This window comes from Amblyomma americanum, chromosome 6, assembly GCF_052857255.1.
Source record: "Amblyomma americanum isolate KBUSLIRL-KWMA chromosome 6, ASM5285725v1, whole genome shotgun sequence".
Taxonomy (NCBI): Eukaryota; Metazoa; Arthropoda; class Arachnida; order Ixodida; family Ixodidae; genus Amblyomma; species Amblyomma americanum.
Window position 1 is genome coordinate 25124143 of NC_135502.1, and position 17815 is coordinate 25141957.

The 17815-nt window shown below is 43.9% G+C and overlaps 1 protein-coding gene across 1 annotated transcript in view; it reads right to left on the reverse strand.

Moving 5' to 3' along the window:
• LOC144094611 (solute carrier family 2, facilitated glucose transporter member 8-like) overlaps positions 1-17815 on the reverse strand; it is an 83287-nt gene that overhangs the window by 45868 nt on the left and 19604 nt on the right. The window lies entirely within an intron of this gene.

Genomic DNA, 17815 nt, shown 5'->3' on the forward strand with positions numbered 1-17815 from the left:
TGACAATGTTATTTCACTCCAAAATAATCCAATCTCTGCAAAACCATTGACGAATAGCATCTCCGCGTTTCTCATAGCTACATGTTGCTGTGAAGTGGATGCACAGTTGCTATGCACTGAAAATGCTATGATACTGGGCTAGCCTTATGAGGTATCTCCATGCAAGGTAATGCGTTTTATTTACACTGTATATGTATATATCTGTAGCACATACCACGTGCTTCACCTAAGATATTCTGTAACATTTGGCACTGTGGCCAAACAAATTTTGTCTACTTCGACGGGTTACGTGCTCTGGAGGAACTGCGTTGTATGTAAGCTTCTCGAAATCACATCTATTTTGGCCCGGCATAGATTAAGTTTGTCGGACCACAGCGCCGATGGCAGCTGCGTTTTCGAATTTTTAAAAACTAACATGGATATTACTTACGGTTCGGTAGATGCTTCTCAATAAACAGAGAGACAAGCAGTAGAAGTCACGAGTTAACCAATCAATATTAGTTTACCAGCCTATTAGTTAGCGGCGTCTTAGCAGTATTCTGAAGCCCTACACCGCTGACAATGTTATGCTGACAAAAACGCTCTTCTAACGCAAAAGCCTATTTTCATAAACTGCAGGACATCTAGGTGAAACACCTGGTATGCATGTCTAGCGTATGTCTAGCATATGCTAAGTGCATATATGTAACATATATGTTACAGTGCAATACGTGAGCGCGTACTAAGAGTATTTGTTAGATTTATATCCTGCTTGTGGGCATTACTTTGTTGTTTCAGTGCTCTGTATACTGTATGTGAGTATCTTGAAATAACAGCACAATACAAAAAGTTGGCGGCAGCAATTGTGGTTACGGATGTGGCTCCCTCAATTCCTCTACAAAGTTCTCATCTGCGCACAAACCAGGAACTATAGAAAAGCACGGAAGATCAGCGCGTTAGCCGCAAGCAACACCCCTACTCGATTTGCTTTCTACGCCGGGAACCTTAAGTTGCTTGACCATTTTTATCCTTGAACCCTAATTGAGCAGTCCTTCTGAATTCCCCAAGAGCGAGAACAATCAGTCAACCTCTGGTGCATGGGCCAATCAGCGTGCTGGATTTCAATATATGGTCCTCGGGGATATGAAAATCTCTGTAAATGACATGATCGAAGAGCCTTGAGGAAACCCATGCTAGGAAATTTCCGATTTTATTTTTTTTTTCCTTCCTTTCTTTGTTTGAAAGAAATATTCGAAACTGTCATCAAAGACGCTGAAAAGACTCCCATGTTGCTCTTCTAAGTAATGTATTCGTAGAAGGGCAGAGAACTCTTTTATCTTCGCTTTCGCTCAGTGGAAGGCACAACTTGACAAAAAGTTGTACGCCCAACGCGAAATTTTGCTAATTCTTTCTAGGGCTTTGCAACATCCTCCAATCGCAGTTCTCATACGAAAAAGGCAGAATGAACCAAAGCGCGAGAGGAGGCGAGAGAGTGATGCATTCTCTCTCCTCAATTAAAAATGCAGCAGGGCACCCGACATTTCCCGGAAAGGCGTCATTTCGCAGCGAGGGTAATTTTCTGCTCGACGCCTTTGAGCTCTTGCCCCTGTCTTGCATTTCCGAGAGCCCTCGGGGTAGTGGAAGATTCCTTGTACTTGAACGTAACGAGGGCGGCCGGATAAGCTTGGAAACTGACAAGCCTCATGGGGACGCAAGCTAAGCAACGCCCACGCGAATATCGATTACAGCAAATGCCCAGGGCAACACTGTCAGTTTGCATAAGATCATCGACAGCGAAAGGCCATTTAAACGAAAGAAAAAATGTGAATGGGCTCCAGTGCGCGACCCAGAAAATCGTTGGAACTGCTTTATGACTGCCTTTAATCCAGGATTTCTTGGAGTTTCAGGAAAACACCGTGAAGTTTTCTGAGCTCAGTATAATTTTGCTCTTTGTTGTTATTTCGCCATCTCTTGCTATAATCGTGCCGCCACATTTGCGTATTAGAAGCAGTAGTAAGGCGGACTATGAACTTCTAATCAGTAATCATTTCATTGGTTAACTAGACTTCCCGGGAGGCAGGAGTTGCACAAAGGAGATTGGTCAGAACCTCTGTGCAATAACAAATGTTGCTCTACTAAACGTTTTTACTCTAAGCCGCAGTCTCGCACATGTGATAGATTTTTTATTTGGAGGGTGAACTTGGGTGGAGGTAAGCCGTGGGTTAACGCAGGTGGGTTGGTAGGGCCTACCTTGGGTGGTCGGGTACAGTGAGGAGGAAGCCGGGGGGCTGTAGCAGTGCTACTGCAGAAAAAATAGATTCCAAAGTGTAACGGCTGATGCGGTTGCAGTAGGAGTAGAGATGTTAGCACCTAAAAATAACTTGAAAAATTGGAGAAAAAAGCGTTTCCTTTCGGAATTTTTTATGGTCTAGACGAAGAAAAAAAAACACAAAATTTTCAAACTGAGCTATCTGTAAGGTATCACCTCCGTACGCAATGTAAAAGTTCGTCTAATTGAGCTATTTGGGAGCGTGCGAAGCATATGGAGCTGCCCATATGATGGCAAGGTGTTTGTAACAACCAACCGCGGACGTCGGTCGGAGAGTGCGAATTCTTCAATATTTTGTGTTATGTGAAAGAAACTGGTTGCAGTTCGGTAACGTGCAAACGAAGCTGCGCAACAGGCTTACGGAAGAGTGTGTTCATTACTCGCTGGAACAACTCGGGAGCCACCGACACGCCATACGGAAGTCGTCACACGTCGTATAACCATTGCACGGTACGTGCCACCGAATTTCAATGCGGAAAAAGATGCCCATGAAGGCACTTTCGCATGCAGCAGTGACGAGCCACATTGACGCATTTCTTTGCGCCGATTCTATTCTATGCATTATTTAACCATCTATTCCTTAAAAGGTTTTGCGGCGTCTTTGTTTTGGTTCAAAAATATAATCATTTATTCCTGTGGTACAAAGTGAATGTGTTTAATAAAGTGCATTTTAATTCTTTCTTAACTTAAAAAACACATAAAAACGCTTTTACGAGCATTCAAATCCTCTTGAAATTTTGTACCTCTGAGGAGGATTCGGATTCCAACTGTTTATTTGACAGAGCGTGCGACAGCAGGACGCAGGCATTCACGTGAACACGAGGGTCCTACCGAAACATGACGCCCAGGCCAGACACAAGGCACTGACACGCGCAAAGCAGAGCACGGAATGACAGCAGTGCGTCCGAGAGTGCGCTACGGCAGTACCACGATAAACCACAATCACCAAATCGGCATGTTCTCACATCTCTTCTCCCTTATTTAGTGCCGTAGCGTTGCACAAGGTCGGAGTTCGCGAGTGCACCGTAAAAGAACATGTGGGAATTCGGCGCTCGGAGGTTCGCATCCTGCTCTTGGAGTCGCTGAAAGTTTGAAGAAGCTATACTGATTGCACTACTTCGCGTTGCCGGTTCCGACTCCCATGCCTATCGCAGATGGTCACGATGGCGCGTTTGAAGGTTTCCGTCAGACGTTTGATCTCCTTACACGGCGTGGTCGAGACGCCGCAGGCTTTCGAGTATGGGGATTCTGTGTACGTGCGAAAGTTTAGACGAGTGCCAAAGTACCTAGCCGCTCGTGTAATACGGTGTCTCGGCCACGTTTCCCAGGTATACGGCTACCTGCGGTAGACCTGCGAAGACTGTGCACGTTAAAGACCCCCAGCTGGTCGAAATTATTCCGCAGCCCTCCACCACGGCACCTCTTTCTTCCTTTCTTCTGTCAGTCCCTCCTTTATCCCTTCTCTTGCGGCGCGGTTCAAGTGTCCGCCGAGATGTGAGACAGATACTGCGCCAATTCCTTTCCCCAACAACCAATTTCTAAGTTCCTAGTACTGACAGCCAGCTACAAATTTCTGATTACAACCAGGGGCCCATCTCTAAGGAACAAAAAGTTAACTATTTGAATTTAGTCAAACGGCTCCCTAGATAATGCGGATAACCGGCTTTCGGGTATCAGCTAACACTTGTATGGTTATGCCGAAAAAGCTACACCGTTACCTTAAAAGCATATTTTTAAAAAATTGGTGTTGGGACTGTTTGAAATACGGAGTAGAAAGTCTGGAGGAGTGTTTCCGGTAATGCGATGTCATGTGAGAAGTACAGAGGAGCGCCCGAATTCTGGCCGCTGGATTTAACTGCTACTGCGTTTAGCTTAGCTCTAAGTGTAGCACTACGTGTAGCCATTTAATGTTCTATCGGGTGTAAAGGCGTTACTTTTACATCAATATTGCAAAATAAATAAGTGGCATCGGCTTTTTTTGATTATTATCTTTCAGTGAATTAGAAAAATGTCCACGCAAATAAAACGCCGGAGTTACGCAGACAATGCCGCATAAAAATGTTAAAAAATATTCACGTGACCGTGGATAAAAATTAAGCCCTTATATTCCAATAGCTTTTTACAACTGTATGACGCCGCCGGCGAAAGACAGGTATCTGGGCTAGAGGCTTTGATGACAAAAAGGAAAAGACGCCTTCCCTGTGTTGCTTATAGTTACCCGTGTTCGAATGGCGTTGGGAAGATTAGAGGTTCTTTCAAAGTACTGACATTTGTGGAAAATCGTGTCTTAAAAGATATCCTTTTGTTGCTCGGGATGTATAAAGGTTGCCCTCATTGCTATTGTCATCCGCTTTGAGCTCACTGTAGAGGAAATACTTTTGGCGGTAATGTGTCGAAACATCCAAACCATCTGGGCTACGGACCACGTATTGCAGTGAATCAATGAAATTGTCCATGTTGCCATATTATATCCTGCCCCCCATTTCCTCTCCTTTTCCCGCCTCTCTTATCTCTGGGTAAAACGCGCCAGACCGTGTCTGCAGCACGCATAGACAGCGGGAGACAAAGCCTCGACTTATGGTTTAAATATAAGATTTAAGTTGGCATAACTCTTGTCACAAAGTGTTCGCGCCGACTCAGTGTATCGAAGTGTAGACCGGTAAAAGTTTTTGCCTTTCGTAAAGCAGCCAACGACACCGAAAAGTAATCCTTCCCACGAAATGTTTTGCGCCATGCGCTAGGTGAGGCGCTCTCCCGCCAGATTTTCAAAGCGCGACACTCGGTATGGTACGGGTCGGATGCAAAGTATCAGGTGTGGTGTATTCATTTCGGGGAAGTTCTCTGAGCTCTCGTAATGCTCTTTGTATTGCTGAAACTAGTACCACAACCAGATGCTCGAAAGCGCGAAACCCGGGATTCGAAATGTTAAGCCCTCACGTTTCAAAACCGTGGCATAATCTGCAACGGTATAGGATCCAAGTCGCCTCGCATGTTGTTTATAAACCCTAACTATTGTATCCAAACTCTAAACCGAGGAACCAGACTTCCCAGATTTTAAATTTGAAACGATGAAAACTGTCAACAATCCTCTTCCCGTCCTTGCTTGCAGTGTTGGGTGCGAATTTATGAATAACGCGGTACGTGCGCTGTTAGAAACTCCACACTAGCACGTTGAAAAGCCCAGAATAATATTCTACGCTTCCAGACGCCAGGCTACACCACCATTGAATTCAAAACAACGATCACAGAGTCCTTTCCGCTATAGACGACAGCAGTTCTGGTCCAGTCAAAGAGAATAATTTTTCGTAATTTTCCAAGAAATAAATGTCTTTTATTGCCACCAATGAAGAACGTAGCCAGAAGATGCACAGGATTGTTGTTTACTAGAAAGAATTTGATGAAATTCTTCTAAAAGCTCTGTAACCAATTCTTGCCTGAGTTCAACAGCAAAATTAGAAGTTCCAACTGCATCCGCATTCTTTTCGGCATCCGCACTGCCTTTCGGAGTGACGTCTGCTGCTGCGCCGTGCAAATTACGTCTGTAAAACTTCTCTTCGAGTAATAAGGAAGCAAATTATTCATTGCAATACGGCTGCAAAGAAAAGCTATACAATCTCCACATAAACTTCGTAGTTTGTACTAGCCGTCCCGGTTAATTGAGTTGGTAGAGCGACTGCTCTGGTGAAGAGGTGGCCCCTGGTTCAAATCCCAGACCAGGACGAATCTGATTTAACTAGGAAGTTTATGTGGAACGTGCATAGATCTCCTCTGTAGCTGTATGGCTGCGCTTGGGTGGCTGCCAATGAGTAATTTCTCTCCTTATTACAAATTTACTCCACCTCGGGGGATACCTTTCGTGTCACAGCAGCATTTCCGAAACCCTCGCAATCTGCGCCTGCTACCGATGTAGCCAACAGCACCTGTCCTTTACGACTGCAATGAGCGCCGTTCTTTCAGGCCATGCGAAGTTTTCTTTCAGTGTTGCACGCATATCTTCGTGCGACATGCTACTGTGCACATGGAGACTGCTTGACACTTGCAGCTCAGAGGAAACCAGATGTTAATGTCTTCTTCATAAAAACTCAGAAGTCTTTACTACTTTCCTTTATCCCAGCTCTCAATGATAATATCAGTTTGCAATGACTGAACACACATGCTTCAGGCTCCGCTTTTGAACTGCGCGATCGGATATCCTGAATTCGTGAAAAAAGCCTAGGAAAGGCCAAAATATGCGATGCGCATCAGTCAATTTCAGAATTAAGGGAGATATCGTATCTAAGCCCCTGATTAGCTACGACTGACAGCCGGTGTTATTAGCGTGCACTTAAGCGCGCTCTATTTACCACCGCTGAGCATGCACCCGAGCAAACCTGCGACTTTTCTTAATGTTTACGCTGATTGTCCCTTTAAATGAAGGGCTAATTACCGAGCACTTGCATTTGCCGTTGTTTCGGCCCAGACACCGCCCGTTGTCTGTAATGAAGACAGCAACTTCAGTAGCAGAAGCGAAACGACGTAAAACCAATAAAAAAAATTAAAGAAGAAAGAAACAGGGGCTAAAAGCTTTCGCTCAACCTCACGCCGGGTAGAAGCAAAAATCCGGACGCAGCGCGTTTGCTGCAGCGACGATCACGGTCACTGGCTTCCCGAGTACGAAGCCGGTCGTCCATCTCAATCTAGTTCGCACGAAAAAAAAGATACCTTCATTGCGTGATGTTCGCAACAAGACTGATCCTTGCCGTACCTGCGGTTGGGCCGATTATCTATAGCTTCCCCGTCTAATGGAGGAATTTTTTCTGGAGTCATGCTTGTCCTTTGTGTGTGCGTCCAGTAAGACAGCAACCACGACAGAACATAAACATGAACCCTCGCGGGTACGAATACAACGTCATTAGGTCGCCTAACCAGCTGACAAATCGGGAAACTGAAATGGTAGACGGCGACTTCTGCTGCGAGACGTCAGAGTTTCGTGTGGCATTTTTATTGTTAGAATTATTGTTGTCAATGTGCCCACTGGATTACTGACGCTTGAAAGATTTCGGAAATATTTTCAAGCTTTCCCTTTAGTTTTCTTGAGTTCTGCGAAAGACGACGCGTGCTATTGGTACATGACTATAACATTCACTATTTGACTATAACATTGACTATAACATTCACTACCCATCGCATAACACTAGTACTTCTCTTTAGCTTTTGCAATAACCAGTGGTATATTACAATTAAAGATGAGAAATCACCTGAAAAGATAGAAACAAAAATAACTGGATGTCCAGTTGGCTAGATTCACAGCTTTCAAGCATTTTACAGTGAATTTAGTTCTGAAGTAACGAGTCATAGTTTTCAATAGGTTTAAATGCTTCTTCACTACTTTCAGCTACGTAATTTACTAGCCACATAGATCATCCGTTGCTAACACAACAGAAAAAAAAAACAGACCCCAGTCGACTTTTCGAACGCACAAATGTCCGGCATGACCCCACCGTAACTGACTTCCGGAATAGAAGCACGTACAGCATGCAACATTGAAATCAAAAGTTGGAATTAACTCGTCGTGAGGCAAATTACTATTCTAGACACATCGCACTGTCCTCCTAGGTCTCTAGTGTACATTTTTCGTTATTTTTCGTTCGCCAGCTTCCGCTGTTCATTCACTTTTTCTGCTTTCATGAGAAATAAGCTTCCTTTTTTTTAGCTCATTTCGTGCTTCATTCACGCATGTGGAAGTAAAGTGCTGAAGAAGTAATATTTTATCCGGCTGGCAGGCTGCTCAGTACCTACGTCTTCTCCGCATTAGGAAGAGAACGTGCTTTCCTGTATTCCTTGCTAGCGCTCTTTTCCTTCCCTTGGGTAACCACAAACTCCACCCTCTTCACGTCTGCTGGCACCAACACGAAAGCCGCGAGGGGGCGCTTGTTACGAACAAAGGCCAACAAAATCCCCGCCGCTGGCGCTGGCACTCACCTTACTTGCACAAGAGCTACGGCGCTTTCGTTAACATTTCCTTTTTTTTATGTGAGCCCATAAATATCCCCATTTGCATGTCTTTCACAGTGGCCTGCGCAGACAGGATGATGCAAGCCACCACAACGGCAAACCCAGCCGACGCCAATCTTCTTCCTTTCCTTCCCCTTGATTTCCCTGGGCAGTCAGGCCGTTAGCGTTGAGGCTTTAGTATGCAAATGAGCTCGTGAAGGACAAGATGGACGCCCGAAAGGTAGACGGGACACGTGCGTTTTAGAGGGGCAAAGCTCCGCAGCCAGCAGTGCTTCTTGATTGCGGTACTTGCGTTTGTGCGGCTTCACATTTATTATTTTCTGAATAGAGGGTTTCTTCTGGTGTCCACACTTGCATCACGACTCTTTTCAGCACTGCCTTGTGAGATCGATGCACGCTAATCACTAATTTCAGTCGCAAATTGCGGAAGTTTGCTGACGTACATCTGCGTTGAAAGTGTGATAGATAAGATCAGAACATCGAATCTTCAAGCAGCCCTGTTCTTTTAACTTGTTTACGCTTACAAGAAATAAGAAGTAAGTCGTTCCAATAAAAAACTGGAATCGCTTACTTTTGCAAATCGCCACCAAAACTAATTATATAAATTCTAAAAGCTTTTTCGTTCATTCATTGCCATCTGGAAGCCTATTTTATTTATTTTTTCAAAACTATCCTGCTGTGTAATGCACCGTATTGCTTTTAAACTATTTATGCACATGACTGGGTCTTGATAATTTGTTTCCTTTTACAGATTTGTGCTTTTTTTCGTTCTTTTTAGGTATCATTTTAACCTTTTTTAGTTGTTTTGCTCCAACACATTGTTTTTCTCTCAGAATCTTCTATTCTTTTTTTCTTTTTATCAATATGCTTGCAGTTTAACTTATTTTTTGTACTTTTCTTTCATTTTTCTTTCCTACGAACACTCCTATAATAAATTTGCGTTTTATCCGTCACGTAATACCTGGCAACAGATGGAGCTTCGGGTATCCTAAATAATTTTTGTTTTAATGAAAGTTGGCATTTTCCAAGAACAGTACTGACATCACTTCGTAAAATTAAACTCCTCATAAGCTTTCTCAAGCTGATCACCTATAGTGCTCAATTAGGACTTATACTGCGCAAATTATTGCATTTTTAAAGCGTCTAACGAGGCAGTGGATGAACTGCTTCCTGCGGAGTCAATGGCATGCTCCAAGTGTGCCCGGTCCATGTATGGATGAGACAGGGAGCTCGGTTATACTCCTTAACGCTATCAGAGCCTTTCTTCGCCCACGGTAAAGGTGGAGTGGAGGGGGAAGGGGAGAGTAAGAAGCCTGAGAGTACTTTTAGGGGTTTTTTTGCTATGTTACAACGGGCGGGTAGTGGTTATGTTGTATCTAAAGGTGTGTAGGCATGTGTGGACACAATAAGGCAAGAAAAAGCAATTCCAATATTTTATTTTTTTATATAGCGTGCATACTTAAAAACTATGAAATCTTCCGAAGAAAACTGAGGAAGGTAACTGTTTTTGTTTAATATCTGGTTATTCTTGCAACTGAAGCCAGTACTAAGCGGAACTCATGGCATCGCTCTATGGTTTCTGCTGAAAGAGGAGCGGGAAAGGGAAGAGATGTTCAAGAGAGTCTCAACAATCTGGGAATACCGGCAGCAGTTGTCAATGTTGGAATTGAAGAACTATTTCTACGCAGTTTAGAAAAATCACAGTCTGAAAGGTGTTATCTTATCGGGATGCTCTAGGGAAGGCGAGGAATATCCTGCATCAGTTTAAAATTAAAAATTATTTTTATTGAAGCTGCGTTGCCTTGATAGGCAATGTGTATTTCTTTTCCACTCGTTTTATTACGTTTTTAAACATTTGCTGAGTTACCTGCTTTCCAGGAACTTCGACAGCCTCCAGTACCAATGTTATGAATAACGATTGAATTCAGCTTGTCAAGTGCAGCGGATGAAGAAGGATACTCATGAAATATTTTCCCCATAATTTCTGCGCCTGAAGAGCTTGTAAGGCTTGGAACATAGTGAGCTACGAGCTCTACATAGAAAAAAAAAGAAGATAGGTAATTCATGTTTACCCCCTTCTCTCACCACATGAGGATTTCCTTCAATGAATGAAATAATTTACAGAATGTCCGGAGACAAATGAAAACTGCCTACTCACTGCTGGTCTTCATTTGAAAAGAAATGTGCGTGTCATTCAAGGCGACGTACAGCCGGGATCAACAGTCTGTGTACCAGGTGCTGCTCAAACAAAGCCGATAGCTTTATTATTAGCCGGCGGCTGGAGATCATACTTCGGGAGGTGAAACTCAGCGTTTTTTACTTTCATCTAGACAAACACGGTCTTCAGCTGCCGGCTAATAATAAAGCTATCGGCTTCGCTTGAGGAACACGTGGCACAAAGACTTTTGTCCCCGACTGAACTATGGTGGTTTCATGCAATCACACTCTGGCCACTTGAACTATGTGAGTATATAAAGAAAAACTACTTAAATATTGCGACCAACAACTGCTGTTAGCTTGCGTTGGTGAGTGAACAACAATACTATTAGTTCCATTGATTGCCAGCTTAACAAGAACAATGATAACAGACGCCACTGTTGTTGTTTTTTGACCCCGAAACAGATTAAGAGTGCAATCTATCTCCATAAGATCTGAAGAGTGGCATAGATTAAGCTTAATAAGCGCCCTCATATAAACCTGACACGATATACGCCCCAGCGCTCATACTGAGATGTTGATTTGACTTTTCTGAATTTTCCAGTGAGGTACAAGCTGTGAACACGCTTTAGTACTTTAGTGCGTCATTTGGGTCAACTGGCTCACTTCCGGTCAGTTCGAAGCAAAGCTCCTCGCCTTCGTTCCCTGCTCCCGTTGGGCAGATTACGGCATGTGGCACCGGCTCATAAGAGCCGGCGAATGTAGCGAGTTCGGTTCCGCACGGTGGAGTCTTCGTTCCTGGCACATCGCTCTGATCCGAGGCACCGAAGCAACGGTCACTAACGAAGCCCCTGATGAGCCGTTGCCTTCGGGGATCCCGCATAACGGAGTGTCTGCGAAGTTTGGGGCCGCATCGGTACTTTGCACGTACAAATAGTGTGTCAATATTCCTACGAACCAATCATTTTCGCTTTCGCATAACTGACACAAATGACACAAATGATATGACTGAAAACCTAGTCACTAACAACCTCTATGTAAGCAGAAAGATTTCTTTAGGAATATGCATGTGCCACGATGTATATTGCTCACCATTGCCAAAAAAACAGTCACTTCATATGCGACCTCCATCAGGAGTGCACTAGGAATTCTGAAAAACTCACCTCTGTAGATAACGGAAGAGCAACACAGGAATCAAAAATGAAAATTTCTTTTAGAGAATTTTATGACATCATAAATAAAATCTACTGCCACTTCGCATTTTTTTTTCACAAGACGTATTCTGCTTGAATAGCGGTTCCCTGCTGTCGTTTTTCTTTGCGCGCTGCTATGTCCTTCCGATAAAATTTCGCAAGTGCATGCGTGGTAAAAATACCTCCAATTCATTCCGCCTACTTCAGAATAGGTCTTTGAAAGATCTATTAACAGCTGCCCACAGTGCCTTCATGATCCACAAGCAACCATAAAGTTAACCTGCTGCATTACTTGGAAAGCGGGCTTCATAAAAAGGTAAGCTGCCCAGATCGAACGCACAATGGCTCAAGTGGTTTGCTACATGCCTTAGCTGCGGAGAGATTGAGGCTTTTTCTGTCCTCTTTATTTCAAACTTTTTGTAGATTTAACTTGGTGCGTACGTGTAGTTTTATAAAGCGTACGTAGAAAAAATTAGTGTGACTAAAAAAGTAACAAATGTTATTTACGTTCGTTCCTCTGGTAATTATTAGGAAGCAGATTTCATCCTCCCTACCATTGGTTAGCAAAATTTTAAAAGAAAGTGAATCGCGTGCTTATACGAAACTACAAACTGATTACTACGCACCCCGAGTTTAAACCGCATGCTCCCATGGCCTCAGATGTATCTCCGAATTTCTCACAAATGAAACTAGGTTTATTACATGGCGCGTGTTCGTGGCAAGAAATCCCTATAAAAACCACACCCAACAAATTTGGACAGAAGCATTTTTGAGCGGTAAACCCTTTATGAACGCAGTTTTTTCCTATAATAACAGATTTCTGTAACAATCAATATATCCGCGGATCACCCGAAGACAGTCTTGCATTTTTTATTAACATTTTTACTATCATCAAAAGCCTTCCCCATTAGTTTTCTAAGGCAGTCAAACTGTTGGATGCGTTTGATGGAAACACTTTAAAAGTAAGATTTTGCTAGATATAAGAAGAATGTATCATTACCTTCCAAGCTTCCATAACGGTGTCTTACAATTTTATCAATTTCAAAATTTTTCTCCGAGAATGTTGGACATGGGTGCTCTGCAATACTTTATACCCTTTTGTGTGGGTCTATAACGATACCGTTCCTTACTGTTAAGCGCGTGCAGCATTCTTCCATAATTTAAGCTCATACACTTCTTTACGTATTGCGTGTGAACTCTGACTTCCTGTATTTCTGAGATTGAAGGTGTGCAGGTGTTCGCTTCACCGTTCATTCGTGTAGACTCCACAGTGACCTACGTTAAAGCATGAGGTCTGTGCACGTAGCCTCTGCGGTGCACGAAAACGCAGGTCCAAAATAAAAGCGTCAGTGATAGCGCGAAGGCAGTCAACGGCAAAATAAAGCCGCTTTATTTCACCTTCCTTCATTTGGTTTAGCAACTCAAATTTCAAAACACCGCTTAGTGACGTCCCTTCACCTGTGTAAGTTAAACCGCACGCGCATATGCTTATGAGCGCTTCAGTTAAAAAAGGTTGTTCACGCCAACCGCGACATGCTTCTTTTGTACGCATTTTGTACAGTTCACAGTCGCGAGTAGTCGCTTTCAAACGGCTCCTTCAGTCTCACTTTATATTAAGGCAGCCGGCCTTTATCTCGCAACCGTGAGCTATAAACTCAAAGGTTCATTTCAGGACGACAGGTTGTAGCTTACACAAAGTCTAAGGTGGTTTCCCCTTCATCGCTTTCTTGCCTCGCTCTACAACGTCAACCTTCGTCTGTTGGTTCCTATTACTGCGCCTGAATTTCGATCGGCTTTCATATTTCTGTTTTTTTAAGCGCAGGCTGAGGACTTCTTAATGGCCGGCAGTGAGGCCCGAGAGGGAACAGCTGGAGAACATATCGTGAGACAATTTACGACATCACTAGATCAGCCCACACCAGTTCCCTCTTTCTCTGCGCTCAGGGAAGCCTGCAGCAAAAGTGCTGGTCCTTGTCGATTTTTGTTTTGCGTGTGCACTCTAGGTGTCCAACTACCGTTATTTTTCTTGATTCTCGTGCTTTACTTTTGACAGTCCATGAAAAGAGGTACTTGCTTCTCGTATTGATTGCACATTTGTATAGTAGTGTTCTCCGGTCTTTCAATTTCACTTTTCGTTGTCCAGTAAGAGGTGTCAGCCATGTTTCATCTTGTATACTCTGGTCTCCAATGCCCGAGCTTACAACCTGCGGCTACCATCGTGACGTACCAGTCCGCTCAATAAAGCGGGGCGGCAGTAGTGTCCTCTAAAAACTTGAAGAGCATTTTTGTCACTGTGCGCCCCTCAGTTCGTGAGTCCTCAGAATACACGATGCGAGAGGCTTCATCTAACTGAAATTTTACTCTGCTCAGGCTGCGACAAGAGTGTATCACGCTCGTCACAAAAACTTGGGCACGCTAAAAGGAGCTGATTCACATCACCCGCCACCATCATACAAAAATGCAACAAGAATAATAATAATAATAATTGGTTTTGGGGGGAAAGGAAATGGCGCAGTATCTGTCTCATATATCGTTGGACACCTGAACCGCGCCGTAAGGGAAGGGTAAAGGAGGGAGTGAAAGAAGAAAGCAAGAGAGAGGTGCCGTAGTGGAGGGCTCCGGAATAATTTCGACCACCTGGGGATCTTTAACGTGCACTGACATCGCACAGCACACGGGCGCCTTAGCGTTTTTCCTCCATAAAAACGCAGCCGCCGAGGTCGGGTTCGAACTAGTGAACTCCGGATCAGTAGCCGAGCACCCTGACCACTGAGCCACCGCAGCGGGGCAACAAGAATGTCTAGACCATCCACTGCGTGGAGAGCGTGTCGAACCGTTACCACCATCATATCGTTCTTGCCTGACGTTGTTTATTGATTTACATAAATTTCATTTAGTTCTTATATTTTACACGGCCTCTAGGGCTTAGGCTAAGGGGCCTAACATTATCGAAAATGCAGTAGTAATTAAGCAACTATAACAAAATTTCTTTTTTTATAAAGGCTACTTCGGGTGCTTACATATCCACGAGACACTTAAGGTGCGCAACTCTACTCATCTTGCTTTTGGGCTAAGCTCTCTCCGTGAGGGTATGCCAGAAGGAAAAACAGCGCCGGTGACGTCGTCGATGTGAATTGCATCGTATGTATGCTTCCAGCGAAAAATGTTGCGTTGCCCTGGTACCTTAATAACACCATGTTGCCAAGGTCGGCCCGAGGCATGAGCAATATATGGCACGGGTACGGATAGCTTTAGAGACTGTGTCATGGATTTTTTTTATCCATCAAACGACCACCACTAGCTCTACACCGGCTGTATGTACAACCATTCATACCAATATGGGTGTAGCGGTTAATTGCTACGCCGCATGTACCTCCGATTAGTATTAAATGTATCGAACTTTTAGAACAAATAATTCATGTCTTTTTTGGTTTAGTTAGACGAGAGGTAGGGCATGGCAGCAACAAGGATATATTTTTAAGAAACTCTCTTTAAGAAATTAACAGAAAGAAATAAAATCACATATTAGAAGCAAATGTAAATATGAGGTAAACGTGAAGTAATGTAACTATGATCCACCATGCTTTATATAGAACACATCGCCTGATACGTTCTGCATTTGGAAACCAGTCTTGTCCTGCTATATTGAAAATGTCATATGTAATATTCTCATTAAAAGGATAAAAACAATAATTCTCCAATTTGAGTAAACGCACAACTTGGAACTACAGCTACCTTTTGGAGCCGTTTATTCACTGTGCAACAGGCTGTAGAACTGGCAAAAAGGCTGATGTTAACACGTACAAGCGCACAAAAAACACAAACACACGAAGAGAGACTGAGACACCACGAGCACTTCTGTGATCTTCTGTGGCTGCGTAGACGACTAGACTCAACTCTAATTATGTTTCGCTTTACAGAATATGAGAGTCTATACCAACGTACTGATCCTTTTAACAAACCTCGCCGCTTTGAGCCCGATTTTCACCAAATAAGGAAAGAAAGCAGAGAAAATACCTACGGATGGACGCCCCAGGATGCTACCACCGCATGGTGGCACGTGCTGAAACCAAACGTGAAGTTAGAGTCCACTGCCCCTAGATGGCAGCACCGCTGAGCTGAATTAGCTAACCATGCGAAAGCGTATTAGCACGTGGGGTGACGACACCCATGAACGCAGTCGCCAGACAATTTGGCTGGCGCAGATCATTGAATTTATTCCATGTACTTGAGCCTACAAAGAGTAAGCAAAAAGCAAACAAATCTGCGTCGGCGATAAGAAGCGCACTAGGCGGTCGTCAGGCTGGGAACGCATAGAGCTCTCGGTCACGCTTGATTTAAAGGTGGCATGGAACTTTCGGGATAAGACCCCTACTCCTTCGACTACCATTTGAAACAGCGTGGAAGCCGTCGCGCGAGATCATGTTTTTTTATATAGAGAGTGGTCTGGTGATGTGTCGCGTAGGAAACTGTCATGTTTCTTGTTTTTTTTTTTCATGTGCTAACGGAATGAGCCAGGAGCGCCGACGATACTTCCACGTACCCAGTGCGAAAACAAAGTGTTCCGATCAGTGGTTGAGCCCCGGCCACATACATTGCATATTACAAGATGAGGGAGATAGCTGACGGTTCGAAAGTCTATGTTACACAAGCAAAGGAGCAAGGCTGAGTTTCGCCGGGTGTAAGGAAATGATGTAACCAAGAAATAACAAAAATAAAAACAGATGTACCAGAATGTATATAACCCGCGTTTGTTCCCTAACAAACGCAGGTAAAAGACATCATAGTCGAAATGAAGGGAAAGAAAAGGGCTTGGGCAGGGCATACAATGCGATGGCAAGATAACCGCTGCATGGTCCTTGAGGGTAACGTAGTGGATTCCAAGAGAACGCAAGCGTAGCAGGGGGCGGCAGAAGGTTAGCTGGGCGGACGAGATTAAGAACTTTGCGGGGATATGGTGGCCATAGCTGGCAAAGGGCAGGGTTAATTGGAGAGACATTGGACAGGCCATTGCCCTGCAGTTGGTGTAGTCAAACAGATGATGATGATGGTGGTGGTGATGATGCACTACTGCTTCCGACATCGTTAGTTTGTGGGCAGAAAAACGCCGAATACGTTGCTTAAGTTCAGCGCCAGCCTGATCATCTGTTGTATTTTTTCCCGTCCGCCATCAAAACCACGTGACGATATAACGTTGTTTTTTTTTTTCTGTAAAATTTCAGCTTAAACAGTTCTTAATGAATTTCGTTCTTTTTTTTTTGGCAGCTGTACTCATGGATGTTTACTCTGGCGAACGTCTCAGGCTTGCGTTGCCGGTATTAGTATTCTAGGAGCACTGGTGACAAATTGTAGTTGTTCTATATCGATCGATTTTCGCCTTCTGATGAAACAGATGCAACCTTCGCTACGAAACTAGTTGAAAAAGGTAAAAAAAATGAAATGAAGGTGTCGCCACTGCCGGCAGTTTCCGCAAGAAACCTATGTTACGTTAAGAGCGATATATTATGCGCGGGTCCTTGAGGTCAGACATCACACATTCACTCAAAACGGTGAGAAGGGAGTCGTTTTCAATATGGACGTCACAAGTTTAAATCGAGTGGCGAGAAAAATTGCAAACCCAATTCTCCCGGCCCTAATTATGTCTTTTGCTCGCATATATAGACGTCATCACAGCCAGAAAGAGCCAACAAATAGACGTACAAAAAAAATTGCTGTACACTTACCGTCAGCGTCTCTTTAAATCTGCGCCTCCGAAACTAAAAATCTGGAATGCCGAGCACTCATCATTTTTTGAAGAAAACTCCTAGAATCTAGAATTCCGTGTATTACCTTATTCGAAGCGTCAACTTCCTAATTTTTTGTAATGTCATAAGCACGTACCCTTTCCACCTTGACCTCTCTGCACTGCCATCCTCTCCCAGTTGTCTATGCTTACCGGCATTTGCTCTGCGAGTGCGCCAGCTACTCTTGACGCATTGGTTCTCGTTCTTATTTTCATGAATGCGTCAACTGTAATCATCCACCTCTCTGTATCTACTGACGCGATCAAAAGTTCACGGGACGCGGGTGCGCGGAAAAAAGATCACTTTGGTGCGGCCACGCATGCTAGTCGCTTGAAAAGTGTAAAAAAATGAAGTACTTGCGTGCTCTATCCACAGGTAGC